Source organism: Mesoplodon bidens (assembly GCF_964165515.1).
Source record: "Mesoplodon bidens genome assembly, chromosome: 11".
Taxonomy (NCBI): Eukaryota; Metazoa; Chordata; class Mammalia; order Artiodactyla; family Ziphiidae; genus Mesoplodon; species Mesoplodon bidens.
Genome location: NC_138167.1, coordinates 92,584,650 through 92,600,831, shown reverse-complemented (window position 1 = coordinate 92,600,831; position 16,182 = coordinate 92,584,650).

Below are 16,182 nucleotides of genomic sequence, written 5' to 3'. Positions count from 1 at the left end.
TGCAACCAAGATTACTCTACCCAGCAAGGATCTCATTCAGATTTGATGGAGAAATTAAAATATTTACAGACAAGCAAAAACTGAGAGAGTTCAGCACCACCAAACCAGCTTTACAATAAATGCTAAAGGAACTTCTCTAGGCAAGAAACACAACAGAAGGAAAAGACCTACAATAACGAACCCAAAACAATTAAGAAAATGGGAATAGGAACATACATATCAATAATTACCTTAAATGTAAATGGACTAAATGCTCCCACCAAAAGACACAGATTGGCAGAATGGATACAAAAACAAGACCCATATATATGCTGTCTACAAGAGACACACCTCAGACCCAGAGACACATACAGACTGAAAGTAAGGGGATGGAAAAAGATATTCCATGCAAATGGAAACCAAAAGAAAGCTGGAGTAGCAATTCTCATATCAGACAAAATAGACTTTAAAATAAAGACTATTAGAAGAGACAAAGAAGGACACTACATAATGATAAAGGGATCAATCCAAGAAGAAGATCTAACAATTGTAAATATTTATGCACCCAACATAGGAGCACCTCAATGCATAAGGCAAATCCTAACAGCCATAAAAGGAGAAATCGACAGTAACACAATCATAGTAGGGGACTTTAACACCCCACTTTCACTAATGGACAGATCATCCAAAATGAAAATAAATAAGGAAACACAAGCTTTAAATGATACATTAAACAAGATGGACTTAATTGATATTTATAGGACATTCCATCCAAAAACAACAGAATACACATTTTCTCAAGTGCTCATGGAACATTCTCCAGAATAGATCATATCTTGGGTCACAAATCAAACCTTGGTAAATTTAAGAATATTGAAATTGTATCAAGTATCTTTTCTGACCACAATGCTATGAGACTAGATATCAATTACAGGAAAAGAGCTGTAAAAAATACAAACACATGGAGGCTAAACAATACACTACTTAATAACGAAGTGATCACTGAAGAAATCAAAAAGGAAATTAAAAAATACCTAGAAACAAATGACAATGGAGACATGACGACCCAAAACCTATGGGATGCAGCAAAAGCAGTTCTAAGAGGGAAGTTTATAGCAATACAATCCCACCTTAAGAAACAGGAAACATCTCGAATAAACAACCTAACCTTGCACCTAAAGCAATTAGAGAAAGAAGAACAAAAACATCCCAAAGTTAGCAAAAGGAAACAAATCATGAAAATCAGGTCGGAAATAAAGAAAAAGAAATGAAGGAAACAATAGCAAAGATCAATAAAACTAAAAGCTGGTTCTTTGAGAAGATAAAATTGATAAACCATTAGCCAGACTCATCAAGAAAAAAAGGGAGAAGACTCAAATCAATAGAATTAGAAATGAAAAAGGAGAAGTAACAACTGACACTGCAGAAATAAAAAAGATCATGAGAGATTATTACAAGCAACTCTATGCCTATAAAATGGACAACCTGGAAGAAATGGACCAATTCTTAGAAATGCACAGCCTGCCAAGACTGAATCAGGAAGAAATAGAAAATATGAACAGACCAATCACAAGCACTGAAATTGAAACTGTGATAAAAAATCTTCCAACAAACAAAAGCCCAGGACCAGATGGCTTCACAGGCGAATTCTATCAAGCATTTAGAGAAGAGCTAATACCTATCCTTCTCAAACTCTTCCAAAATATAGCAGAGGGAGAATCACTCCCAAACTCATTCTACGAGGCCACCATCACCTTCATACCAAAACCAGACAAGGACGTCACAAAGAAAGAAAACTACAGGCCAATATCACTGATGAACATAGATGCAAAAATCCTCAACAAAATACTAGCAAACAGAATCCAACAGCACATTAAAAGGATCATACACCATGATCAAGTGGGGTTTATTCCAGGAATGCAAGGATTCTTCAGTATACGCAAATCAATCAACGTGATACACCATATGAACAAATTGAAGGAGAAAAACCATATGATTATCTCAATAGATGCAGAGAAAGCTTTTGACAAAATTCAACACCCATTTATGATAAAAACCCTGCAGAAAGTAGGCATAGAGGGAACTTTCCTCAACATAATAAAGGCCATATATGACAAACCCACAGCCAGCATCGTCTTCAATGGTGAAAAACTGAAACCATTTCCACTAAGATCAGGAACAAGACAAGGTTGCCCACTCTCAGCACTCTTACTCAACATAGTTTTGGAAGTTTTAGCCACAGCAATCAGAGAAGAAAAGGAAATAAAAGGAATCTAAATTGGAAAAGAAGAAGTAAAGCTGTCACTGTTTGCAGATGACATGATACTATACATAGAGAATCCTAAAGATGCTACCAGAAAACTACTAGAGCTAATCAATGAATTTAGTAAAGTAGCAGGATACAAAATTAATGCACAGAAATCTCTGGCATTCCTATATACTAATGATGAAAAATCTGAAAGTGAAATCAAGGAAACTCGCCCATTTACCACTGCAACAAAAAGAATAAAATATCTAGGAATAAACCTACCTAAGGAGACAAAAGACCTGTATGCAGAAAATTATAAGACACTGATGAAAGAAATTTAAGATGATACAAATAGATGGAGAGATGTACCATGTTTTTGGTTTGGATGAATCAACATTGTGAAAATGACTCTACTACCCAAAGCAATCTACAGATTCAATGCAATCCCTATCAAACTACCACTGGCATTTTTCACAGAACTAGAACAAAAAATTTCACAATTTGTATGGAAACACAAAAGACCCCGAATAGCCAAAGCAATCTTGAGAACGAAAAACGGAGCTGGAGGAATCAGGCTCCCTGACTTCAGACTATACTACAAAGCTACAGTAATCAAGACAGTGTGGTACTGGCACAAAAACAGAAAGATAGATCAATGGAACAGGATAGAAAGCCCAGAGATAAACCCATGCACATATGGTCACCTTGTCTTTGATAAATGAGGCAGGAATGTACAGTGGAGAAAGGACAGTCTCTTCAATAAGTGGTGCTGGGAAAACTGGACAGGGACATGTAAAAGTATGAGATTAGATCACTCCCTAACACCATACAGAAAAATAAGCTCAAAATGGATTAAAGACCTAAATGTAAGGCCAGACACTATCAAACTCTTAGAGGAAAACATAGGCAGAATACTCTATGACATAAATCACAGTAAGATCCTTTTTGACCCACCTCCTAGAGAAATGGAAATAAAGACAAAAATAAACACATGGGACCTAATGAAACTTCAAAGCTTTTGCACAGCAAAGGAAACCATAAACAAGACCAAAAGACAACCCTCAGAATGGGAGAAAATATTTGCAAATGAAGCAACTGACAAAGGATTAATCTCCAAAATTTATAAGCAGCTCATGCAGCTCAATAACCAAAAAACAAACAACCCAATCCAAAAATGGGCAGAAGACCTAAATAGACATTTCTGCACAGAAGCTATACAGACTGCCAACAAACACATGAAAGGATGCTCAACATCTTTACTCATTAGAGAAATGGAAATCAAATCTACAATGAGATATCATCTCACACCAGTCAGAATGGCCATCATCAAAAAATCTAGAAACAATAAATGCTGGAGAGGGTGTGGAAAAAAGGGAACTCTCTTGCACTGCTGGTGGAATGTGAATTGGTACAGCCATTATGGAGAACAGTATGGAGGTTCCTTAAAAAACTACAAATAGAACTACCATATGACCCAGCAATCCCACTACTGGGCATATACCCTGAGAAAACCATAATTCAAAAAGAGTCATGTACCAAAATGTTCATAACAGCCCTATTTACAATAGCCCGGAGATGGAAACAACCTAAGTGTCCATCATCAGATGAATGGATAAAGAAGATGTGGCACATATGTACAATGGAATATTACTCAGCCATAAAAAGAAACAAAATTGAGCTATTTGTAATGAGGTGGATGGACCTAGAGTCTGTCATACAGAGTGAAGTAAGTCCGAAAGAGAAAGACAAATACTGTATGCTGACACATATATATGGAATTTAAGAAAAAAAATGTCATGAAGAACATAGGGGTAAGACAGGAATAAAGACACAGATCTACTAGAGAATGGACTTGAGGATATGGGGAGGGGGAAGGGTAAGCTGTGACAAAGCGAAAGAGCGGTGTGGACATATATACACTACCAAACGTAAGGTAGATAGCTAGTGGGAAGCAGCCGCATAGCACAGGGAGATCAGCTCGGTGCTTTGTGACCGCCTGGAGGGGTGGGATAGGGAGGGCGGGAGGGAGACGCAAAAGGGAGGGGATATGGGAACATATGTATATGTATAACTGATTAAATTTGTTAAATAAAAAAAAGTATATATGGTAAAATAATTAGATTAATTTTGTGTATCCTTAGATCACTGTTTCTCAGCCTTGGAACAATTGACAATTTGGGTCAAATAACTCTTTGTTGTGGGCTGCACTGTTTATTTTAGGGTGTTTAGCAGCATCCATGGCCTCTACGCACTAGATGCAATAACACCCATCCTCCCCAGTTGTGACAACCAAAATATCTCTAGACATTACCAAATGTCCCTTGACCAGCAAAATTGCCCCCCATTAAAAGTCATTGTTTTGAAGATCTGAGATCAATGTTTGGGAAATGCAAAAGACAAATATTAAGTGAAAGGATTAGAGATTTATTTTTTCAGAAACTGACATGCATGGCATTTAAACTGACTGGATTACAGTTGAAAGTTACTATGAGTTTATTCAGTACAACTTCTAATTTGATAATGGAATCACCTGTACCTATTGCCTACAGATATTATATCCCAACGTCTTCTTGACAAATTTGGCTGCTAGGCTAGTTTTTTTTCCTGCTTTTCTTGTAAATCTAGAAGTTAACAAATAGCCAGCCATTGGAACAACTCAACAATGGAAGTGTTTGATTAATGTAGGCTTGTATTGGAAATACACAAAGAATCTGAGTGGACATCTCAATAGAAAGTTGGATGGAAGGCATTCTCACATTAGATAAAATGACAAAAATACTCCAACAACTATAATTTTGTGCATATAATAATAGTGATTTTATTGCTTACATATGCAATTATGAAATAGCCACGTTGTTGCCTACTAGTCACATATATAAAGATGTTGAGTCCCTTAGCTTACTTCAGCCAGGCTGGATGGCACCTTTTACTTGACAGGCAGCTTGCCATGACTCACTCAGCACTTCCGTAAGTTCAGTAAATACAACCAAGTGAAAATTGGTAAGAAAGAAAGTGTGCGTATGGTCTCCAGATGCAATTTTGCTACTATAGTACCACTAATATAATCCAGGCTCAGTCAATTTAACCTGGAAGACACCCAGACAATATGGAAACATTGACTCTGTTAACAGGTAGCATCAGGTTAGAGTCTCTGAAACCATACCACACACAGAAGGTTTCTACTTAAGAGGAATCATTGATTTTACTATTTTACTATTATGTTCTTAGCGATTCTAAGATCACATGAGCACTAGTTTTCTTGCCAGTATTATTTTCAGCAAGTTCCATGATCCATCACAGTTAGACAATGGGAAACTTATCAGGTAGTTGCCATAAACCTGTCAAAATCTAATTCATCAGTAGTCTCAAATGTCACTCATTCTGTCAAGTATGCACTTACTAGCCACAGGATTTTACCCTCCTCTTTCATGTATAAATTCTCCTTTAGATAATTTTCACTATCATATTAGATGTAAATATAGATGCAAATATATATAGATACATAAACACACATATGTATATAGATATCTATCTTAAGATGATAGATAGATAGATAGATAGCTTTAGAAAGAAGTGAGATAAATAGATTTAGAAAGAAGTGTCAGGGAAATGCACCTTGGAAAAATTGAAAAAATTATGGTTTGTTTGTTGTGTTTTAAATGAGAGTTAATCAGCAATGAAAGAACATCGTGAAAATTAATGAGCTGCCCACTAAGAAAGACTCAAGCAAGATTAATTACTCCAAGATGTGATAAAAGGGATGTTTGAAAAAAGTTTTCTCTGGTGGGAACCAACTAATAAAAACCCAAATAGTGAGGGTTGCTTTGGCAAATAATTTGGTAAATTGTTGTCACTTGGTATCTTTGACCCAGGTAATTAAGAAGGAAGTTTCTCTAGATATATGACAAAATGGTAGCAAAGAAAGATGTAACTCTTTAACTTTTTTATGTAATGTAAATAAGCAGACTGACATAAAAATCACAGGCATTGTCATATCTGATTTTGTAACATCAGGATGTATTAATTATTCTTTTGTTTAATTTTAAAAAGTTAATTTCTTTTTTTCCATCAAACTACCTTATAAACAGCCTTACATGTCTTGTAACTACAAGGGCCTTTCCATATTCCTTTGCATAATGAATTCTTACCTTCTCTCAATTTTCCTCAGTGCAAATTGACCAAAAATGAAAAGAATTCACATGTCTAATAGATATATTCATGAGTAGTGAACTCTGTTTTAGTAAATCATGTGTGCACACTATAAACTGGATTAATGAAAGGAAACTTATTTTTAAACATAAGAACAAGGGAAGCTTTCAAACAGCTTTTCTCACAGGGAAAACTGCAAGCTCTTTTCTTTGTTTTATCTTCCGTGGTCACTCATTGAAAGTTTATTCCCTGATATGAGTACTGCTGGGTACAAGAGGCATCAAGTGTGTGGATGGAGTAGAATAAATACATTACTATTACAAGGAGGCCATTCAAAATGCCTCTGGTGACTATGGATGTTGTACTTTCTTAAACGAACACTGCATCATTTTCTTAGTAGATGGGAGAGCTCACCATGTGAATACATTTCATAGAGTAGCATAAAGCCACCTACTGGTTAATCCATATGAAAACTCTGTGTGATGGTTAAGTATTTCCAGAGTTGTCATGGAGAAGCTGAAAGGCAGACAGAAAATCAGTGCCAGAGTAAAAATTGCACCTTTAATGTTTTGTATTCTTGAATGTTCTCTGAACACCCCTTTGATTTTCCTAATACAATTATTTATATTAATTAGGATAATCAATATGCCAGGCACATTCCATTTATATCTCATGTATTCTTCCTAAAACTACTGAAAAATAGTACTTATCCATATTTTAATGAACTTGTGACAAGTTAGTGTAGAACTAATTTCAAATTCAACTTCCTTAAACTACAAATTTCAGGTTCTTTCGAAAATAATAAACACTTTCCATTATGTATTGGAAAAATATGGTTTTGTGCATGCAGATTACATAATAAATATATCAATAGTATTAGTGCTTGATAAAATTTCTAAGAATTACCCCAGTATCTTGCACATACTGGAATACTTTGTCTCTGTCTCTCTCTCTCTCTCTTTCTCTCTCTCTCTCTAGATATATATGTACATATTTGTCATTAATTTGAATAGTAGAAATGGGAAGAATTGGAAATATGAAGGCTTTGTAATTAGTACTATTTCTGTCCTTAACTGAGGAGATAAGTATCATCTCTATATTATCATAATCAAATTATTTTAACAACAGCTTTCTAACTCACAGAGTTATCAGAATGTATTTGGACAAATAGAAATAATGAGAAACTATGTAAAAATAACTTTTTGAAAAATATAAAATAATTAATAATTGATAAAATCAATGAGAATACTATTAACCTCGTGACTTGGCCTTATTAGTTTTTCAAATAAGTTTTCTCTTTAAACAGAATTTTAGGGTTTATATATCTTTAAGGTTTATTATTTTATGTGAGGAAACTAAACGTTTTCAGGGATTGGAGGTTATTACAAACTTGCTGATGGAAACAAAGAACCATGACAGAACTGGATTTTAGGTTAAAAAGTTAACTTGTACGTTCTTACAAAAAGAAAAATCAAACATAAAGTAGTGACAGAGTTTTCCCTTATCATTGAAAATATGAATTATTATGTTCTGGAAGGAATTTAAAGAGTTTCTGTGGCTTATAAAACCAAGAACCTTTATGACAACACAGTTTCACTCTATAACATTTAGTTATATTTGTGGAATATTTATCTATAATTCATATTCATCTAACTATAATTTCAATTGCAGAATACCACTTTACCTTGGTAACTACTATTCTTAAAATAACACAAATACTTGTTCAATGAAGTTGAGACTGAAAATCAGAAACAATTATCATAGTATTTGTGTATTATATTTAAAGTCTCTGAAACTAGAAGCTATGCTACTAATGAATCTAAAGGTAAATAACAGCCCAACTCCCAGGAGTCAACTTTGATAAGATCAAATATACTGACTCTAGCAGCCATAGCAATTATCAAAACCTGTGGTGCACCCCAAATCAATTTGCACCTGGTGAAATGTGAATGATCATCTCCTCACTTTAGCCAGTAGACATAAGAAGGAATATGCTTTTCAGGGAAAAGCAAAATGAATAAAGCAAAATAATAATATATATCAGCTTCCATTGTTAATCTATTAATAAATTCTGGTAAACATTACAAATTTTTTTAAAAAGTGAAAGGCAAAAAAATGGAACTCATAATCAAAACAAATAAATGCAGAACAAGTGATGACTCAGACAGTGGAATTAGCAGATCATGATCTGCAAGAAATGGTAAAAATAATGAATGAACAGATGGGGACTATCTTCAGAGAACTGAAGACTATAAAAACAATCATTTTAGTGCAGTGAAAATGAGAGAATAATGACAGATATATATATCATTATAGATTTGTTCAAACCCATAGAATGTATAGCATCAAGAGTGAACGCTAAGGTAAACTGTGGACTTTGACCTTTACCTTATCTGATTATGATAAGTCCATGTAAGTTCATCTTTGGTAAAAAATGTATCATTCTGTTGAGTATGTTGATAATGGGGAAATCTTTGCGTGCGTGGGGGCAGAGGGTGTATCGGAAATCTCTGTACCTCCTGCTCAATCTTGTTGTAAGTCTAAAATTAACTTTTAAAGAGGTCTTTAAAAAACAAACACATAAACAACAATCAAATTAAAATCCTAGAATTGAAAAGTTGGGACTAAGGGTTAGTGAACTTAGTTATCAGTGAGTTGAAATGTAACATAATGATTAATTTTAGAACAAGTAGAAGAAAGAAAATTGAACAGACAAGCTTTATAAGAAAAACTGGTCAGAATTTTCCATAGAAACATCAATCTATCAGTACATATTCTAGGACCTCAGGAAATCCCGTGTAGAGTAAATATGATAAAATGACACCTAGACACTTGGAAGTAATTCCTGAAAACCAAAATTAAAGAGGGAAATCATGAAAGCTGCCAGAGATAAAAAGACATATAACAGGTAGAGAACAATGATAAGAATGTTACCTGAATTCTTGTCAGGAATAATGCGAACTGTTATATTGATATAATGGAAGGCATTTTTTAAGTAATGAGATAAAAAGTAAAAAAACAAAACAAGACAAAACAAAAACCTGTCCAACTTAGAATTACTAAGCTAAAATATACTTGAAAAAGAAGGTAAGACTATTAAGTCTGACTGGTGGACTGATCCTTTTATCATTACGTAATGTCCCTTTAGCTCTAGTAATTTTCTTTGCTCTATAGTCTATTTTTTCAGATATTAATATAACCACTTTTTAAAAATTAATGTTTTCATGGTATGTCTTATTCCATGTTATTACTTTCAACCTACCTATATTGTTGAATATGAGGTATGTTTCTCATATACATATAGTTGGGTCATTTTTTTAAATCTGCTTTGTCAATCTGTCTTTTTTTGAATGATATTTAGATTTAATGGCACAGTTTAATATTAAGATGTAGATATTAGCTCTTTCTGTGATTTGACAGGTAAAATGAATTATATTAAAAAAATCAGTGACTTGTCCAAAATGATAGACAGGATCAAAATTAGAATATGATCAATAACTTCTGACTTGACTCCAAGTAAAATAATTTCTAGTTTCTTCTTACATATTATACTTAACACTAACATGAATATACATTGATATAAATTTGATTAATTCTAAGGATTCTACAAAAACATACTGTTAATATGCAGTTGTTTTCACACTAGTATGTAAGCACAGTTGTTCAAAAGTCAAGACCAACAGTTTTTGAGTCATCTTTAGTGTGTAAATTTTAATTATTTTGTATAATTATAAATATTTCTTTCACATTGGTCTTACAGAGGCTGACATATTTTTTTAGTCCAAATACTTTCTAAGGGTTACTTAAATTAGTATTTCTGAAAACTACTATTTATAGGATGTAGGTGATTTCTTTTCCATCTTCCAGAAGCAGGTCTCTATAATTTTAATACCTTTTTCAAAGATGTACTTTTATCATTATTTTAATTGATTTTTGATTCCCATGATAATTGCAATACGACTTTTACAACCAACCATAATCTTTTACCTTAGCTGTCAGAGTTTACTACCACAAGATGACAGCAGATATCAGGTGTGTAAGAGCAAAAACGCTACAGTCACACAACCACAAGAAAGTGTAGCACAGACTTTTGAAAAAATTGTACCAATCAAATCTCCTGTGCAGTAAACACAAAATGAAATACATAAAATAATCCTACTAGAGACATAATGACAAATGTAAATGACAGTTTAATGCTGGAGATAAAATACTTTGAAACTGCAGTCCTATGTTAATTTTCTAATCTAAAACCATATTAATACAATCAATATAGACATTTAGACCCTCTAAGTTAAATGTGTTATTTATTGGGAAAAAGAATCTTCCATCTACCCATAATAGTAACACAATGTAGAAAATGAATCATAACATTAAATTTTGAGAATTGGATAAGCTCTATTAATTGTATAGTAAGTTGATTTAACTGTATTAACCCCCTTGGTACAAACATTTTAACTAACGAGTTTAGACATTTAAGTTTTTGAAAATATTTATTTCTGTTAAAAAACAAACAATAATTTTCCTTAGTAAGAATGCATAATGAGAATAATTATACATATGTAGCTTGACTGTACATCTCCTCTTTAAAAAGTATATAGAATAGTTTTGAAAATAGAATATCTGTGAGTTACCATAATTAAACATTAGAATCACTGACATTTATGATTTTTCTTAAAAATATAAAATATTTTGTTACCAAATGACTTATTGGATTAGAAATGGGAGGCTGCATAATATAGTAGCTAAAGGTACAATTTCTGGAATCACACTGCTTGAGTTCAAGTAATTTCTCTTCTGTTCACTCTGTCTGTGACCTTGGATTACTTACGTAATTTTTCTGTGTCTGTATCCCCATCTATGATATATGTTTAAAATTATAGAATAACTTCTGTATTATTATTATTTCTATATTCTATTTCAATTTCTATATTCTAAATTGTAGTACAATAATTTCTAACGTGTCTCACAAAGCTATTGGAGCATTTCAGGAGAGAATACACACATTTGCTTAGCATGCTGCTTGCAGTTTGTAAACTCTATATAGTTACCTGCTGTGGCCATTTTTAAAGCAATTTCAAATGCCTTTCCCTGTATTTTGCCAAAATATTATATAGTTTATTGCTTTCCATGTTGATGATTCAGAAATTCACATTATGTTACTTTGGGTGGGTATGTGTGTACGCTTTTTAAAATGACACTTCAAAGGTTTGGGAAATCTTTGAAATCTTATTGAAACCAGAACGTATGAAACCTGAGTGGCCTGACGAGCCAAAACACCACTATTCTTTCCATATATCACCCCACCCTTTAGTGAATTTTAAAGGTTCAAATGCAGCCAGGCGGTTCTAACTGCACCATGAGTTTTGTCAGTATTCTTGCTGTTAGGATTCTGGACAATGGCCAAGCTATAAAAATAGTTTAGACATGAGTGAAGTGATGGAGTCACTCATGGGGAATAACCCTGTTATCCTCCATTCTTAAATGGGAGGTGGCAAAATCAGTCAAATAGCTCAGAGGGGGGAAGTTGGCCCCCTCTTCATTAAAAGAAAAAATAAAATCAGACACAAAAGGTAGCCTGACTTCTGGAGACATTAGCCATTTGTATGTGCAGTTAGATGTAAATAATGGAATTTTTCATTTCTTAGTACTTGGGTGTTTTGAGCTAAACAAAGTCAAGAATCATTAAAAAAATCACAGCATAAAAATTGTTTTTAAATATTAACAGAAGTAAATCTTGGTTAAATTCTGCTTTTGGATTCTTGCCTATGAGTACACTATTGCATTCACTTTGTTTCTCTTTAAGTTTGGCCCATTCATTAAGAAAATGATACTTTTTTTTTTTGTATCTCCATTTAATTTTTGCAACCGATGAGGAGCACTTTTTAAGGGGCTCATTTTAATATGAAAATTAAAGTATTTTTCTGTATAGCCGCTATTAGTTACTGCAAGTATTTAAGTGTATCTAATAAAAGAATTATTTTGTTTTAAATAGATGACTGCAGTGCCCTTCTATCTCTATAACCAACAAAATTTGAAGGTATTTTCCCAACGCACAGTTTCAGTGCATGATTTATAGAAAGCTACAACAATTCTCATGTGAAAGATCACCATAGAGAGAATTTAATTATGTATTGTGAGAGTCAGTGTCACTTAAGCCTACATCAGGATATTGCAGCCTTTAATTAAGTTGGCCCTTACACCCTGTGCCAAAATATCTTTCAAGTCAGCCAAATTGCTAAGTGTAATATGCTTATCCATACCAATTGGTAAGATAATCCAATATTGTTCTAGTAGTGAGGCTTATATTTAGTTTGAATTGACCTGAATCACACAGTTTTAAAAAGGTAAGACCCGTAGCCACATACACGAACATTTTCCTAAATGTCAGTAAATAACAGCACTCAGTTATTATAAAGCAGTTTTCTCCATAGGACTTAACAAAAATTTTTGTAAATTATTTTATTCAAATAAATAGATTCATGTTTTTGTTTTCCAAATAAAAAGTATCATTTTCTCTTCATTCAGTATTTAGTCAACAAATGCAGTTACATTCTGTACTTTGAATGGCTAATCCCCATGAAACCACTGACAACTCCCATTTGTCTATTTTGATGCCCCTAATTTATTTTTCTTTTTCCTGCCTCAGATTTCAAAAGGTCATAATGGACATTTTCTTTACAATCCCTGAGGGAGTTCTTCACAGCTCTGTTTGCCTGCTTCCTGTTCAAATTGCTTAAAGAATTTGGGGCTGAAAAACATTCTTTTTATTAGGACTCAAACAGACTTCTTTACACAGACTATAGTTTCTCAAAAAAATTGGCTGAATTGAAACGAAAGGCTTATCAAAATGCCTTCTGGACGTCTAGAAAACAATTAGTAAAACAAGATAATTGTCAAATTTAATTTCATCCCTTTGTAAGAATCACCTCATTAAAATGTTTGTGAATAATTTCCAGTGTTGACGACAAACCACTTCTATTAACTGTACAGTACTTATGTAGAAAGAATAAAATCCAGTGAGTCCCCACTGAATCACATGATTTAACTGATGGCTGCCATGTCTAATTATGATTATTATTACAACAACCATTTTGAAGGAATTTATTTAAATATTGTTTGTCTCATTAGACTGAAAGGGATTTTTAGACAAAATTTAACAAATAAATTGCATTGTGTAGAATATAGTTAATATTATAGGAGATATTTATGTTTCATTATTTTAGAACTTGAGAGGTTTCACAAGAATGTTATCACAGGGCAAGTCAAGAGTTAGAAGGTAATTGTAAAAAAAAAAAAAAAAAGAGATGTAATATCATAACAAAAGACCATGCTGATGTCAGAAGCCTGGCTTTTTTCTTAATGAAATCTTATAGACAAAGATGAGGTCATTCGAAAAAACTACTCATCAAATTCTTTCTTCCTCCCCACTCCCTCCTGCTTTTCTTTTCTATGGCTTAGTCTATGATTGTGTATGTGTGTGTATAAAACTTAGGTCCTAAATTACAATATATTTTTGTTGAGACATTACTAAATGCTAGTTTTTCTACAAACAACTAGATGAACAATTAAGTTTTTAATTGATTATGTGGATACTTTATTCAGTATCCACATGTGAAAGATTTACATTTAAATCATAAATTTGAATATAATGATAAATACATAATATAAATAAATTAACACTTAAAATAAAATAGTGTTTCAATTTCTTTTGCACCTATTATGAAGATAATAAGTTGATGTGTATTTAGAATATTTCAAACCGATATTTGTTTTTTTTAAACCAAATAAATCTGTTCTCTAAATTAATTTTTATTTTAAAGTGTTCGTTTTGTTTTGTTTTCTATTTCAGATAAGGTCAAGCAAGCAAGATCTCAGTGGTCACTAAGATTGTATCTAGTGAAAAAAATCATATTTCTGCTAATTATTTTTTAAGGGCCTATGTCTTCTCTTTCCTCTTGAGTTTATGTACTTGGAGTCTCTCATTTTCTGCACTCAGACTCACACCACAGGTACCAAAGGAGAAAAATAAATAAAATATTTGTTTCAGTAATATATTGATGATTCTATTCTACAGTCACACATAATTATGTCTCTCTATAGTCTGTCTTTTAAAAAGAATATATTTACTTGCCATTTTCTCCTTAAAAGTAGGTGTGTGGGGGTGAAAGCTAGAGAGAGATGGGAGTGAGAGCTGAGGTTGGGAATTACCTTATTCCAAGATACTCATTAATAGTAGGACAGTTTAAGTGAGTAGTAACAACATTATATCTTCCTGCCTACTATTGTTTATTGAATACTTTAAAACTAATGCTTAAAAGTGTTTTGTTTCTTTTTTCCCATAAATTTTTAAATAAATACATGCTAAACTATATATCATTTCTCATACTTTATTGTGCACCGATGTATGAAGTTTTTGGAAATGCTAAAGAATATATTACATACTTTAAAAAAAATGTGTCATGTTTGCCTTGAAAGTGAATTTAGTGGACCTAGAACCTCTGAAATTGGCACTGCTCTTGTTGAAACTTTTCCTGAAGTTCTTTACTTATGGTATTCTCAGAAATAAGAGGATATAGGGAGACCCTTTAGGCTATAGCTTCCCAAGGTCATGAGATGTTGAATTGTGGATAAGAATGTTTTTAGAGTGTATATGCCAATACCCATTATTTATTAGTTGTGTTCTCATTCTGATATCAGCATGCTGTAAAGCCCTAGAAAGAGGTGAAAAGCCAGAGGGCAGAACTTCCAGAAAGATCCTTCTAGAAGTAGTTTGGTAGAAACTAAGAGCAGTGCTCAGTGGGTAACTATGATAATCCCAGTGAAATCACTTCCCAGTGAGTTAACATCAGCACAAGTACTATAGTTATACCATGTGTTTCTTTTTCGATAACCCCACTAAACTTTTTCAGAAGTATATTAGCAGTTAATTTTCATAGAAAGTTATTGGTGTATCTCCTAAACCACGTCCTGCGAACATTCATTGCAGTGGACACTGAAATGGTCTAACAGAAGCCCCAACGGGATTCCTTCTGTAGTCATATCAGCTCAGTGCCCCAGAGTATTAGAGATTTGTTTTAAATGCCAACAAAATAATTAAGTCTAATGCAACAAAATAACTAGTCAAATATTTTCAGCACCTTTGCCAACAGACCCAAACCTGAAGCAAATAAATTCAGTGAATTTTTATGTAGGGTGACTGTTAGAAACTTAGCATTAGACATAGAAAGTCAAAATCATATAGTCTTTGTAAACAGTTGTCACAACACAAAATCTGCTTTTTTATCCTTATACAACAAAGTAATGTCTTTTTAACTGTAGTTATTTATCTTTATAAACAGTAACACTTCCTATCTCAGTGCTTAAGCCAGCAACTCATAGCTTGCCTGTTAAAATCCCGCCACAACTCTACTCCAAAGTAGCAGTCATTCTTCCCTCTCACTGAATTTTATTTTTAATCAAACTAAACAAAATCCCTCACATACACCTTTCATCTTCCTGATTTATTGTTTTGGGCCTACACAATCCCTTTCCCCAGAATACGAATCCTCCTTAAATCCGTATTTTCTAATATGGAAATCCCAACTCAAATCCCTCTGCCACCACAAAAATTTTCCCCCAGCCAGAATTAATCTAGTCCTCTTCTAAATTCCCATAACACTGGAACAATATCTCTATCCTGTCATATATTATTTTGTATCCTTTGTTACAGTATTGGGTTATGTCTACTCTTACTGTCAGTTTGCATATTCTTCAAGAGCAAGGAAAGTGCATTTCTGTGTATATATTTTCATGTGCTTCTCTCAGCA